This window comes from Penaeus monodon, chromosome 21 (assembly GCF_015228065.2).
Source record: "Penaeus monodon isolate SGIC_2016 chromosome 21, NSTDA_Pmon_1, whole genome shotgun sequence".
In the NCBI taxonomy this organism is placed as follows: Eukaryota; Metazoa; Arthropoda; class Malacostraca; order Decapoda; family Penaeidae; genus Penaeus; species Penaeus monodon.
Window position 1 is genome coordinate 21,416,413 of NC_051406.1, and position 532 is coordinate 21,416,944.

A 532-nucleotide genomic window follows, 5' to 3' on the forward strand; every position below is an offset into this window, starting at 1 on the left:
CCTGCCTTAGTGATATAACTAATAGACTTACTTTAAACCGTTGAACTTTCTCAGACGAAAATCTGCAGTGTTGATTTCATGAGCACCCCTGATTAAGTCCTGAAAGAAATAAAAAATTTGTCAACTAAAATAAAAAGCTGATTTTCTCTCCGTCTATACGTTATATACGATAACTACCTCATAAAGCGTGTAACAGGCTCTTAAACAAACGTATTCTTAAGATTTCTGGACAATTTGAACAATTTATTAGGTAACTGATTCGGATATTAGTATGAAATTATAGCTAATTTCTCTCTCTCTCTCTTTCACCGTCTCACAAACACACACACACTTTTATCTCAATAAGATATTCACAATATAGAACTTACATTAATCTTAGCATCGATCTGCGTGAGGACATCTACACAGGCGTCGTAGTAGCTCTCCCCCAGGTCAGAGGGAGCCCTAAGGGGCATCAGGGCCCCCGCGACCCCCGAGCGCTTCCCCTGCGGCACCCACGAGCGCGAGAAGGTGATCTGGGCCAGGCTGGGGC

At 42.5% G+C, this 532-nt stretch overlaps 1 long non-coding RNA gene across 1 annotated transcript in view; it reads right to left on the bottom strand.

Annotated features, from left to right (window-relative positions):
* The window catches only part of LOC119586713, a 1,210-nt gene extending 684 nt beyond the window's left edge, over window positions 1-526 (bottom strand). The window contains exons 1-2 of the long non-coding RNA XR_005229958.1: window positions 369-526; window positions 32-99 (exon numbers count right to left, since the gene is read on the bottom strand). This is a non-coding gene — a long non-coding RNA (uncharacterized LOC119586713). The remainder of the gene's footprint in view (window positions 1-31; window positions 100-368) is intronic.
* Between the last annotated feature and the right edge of the window lie 6 nt (window positions 527-532).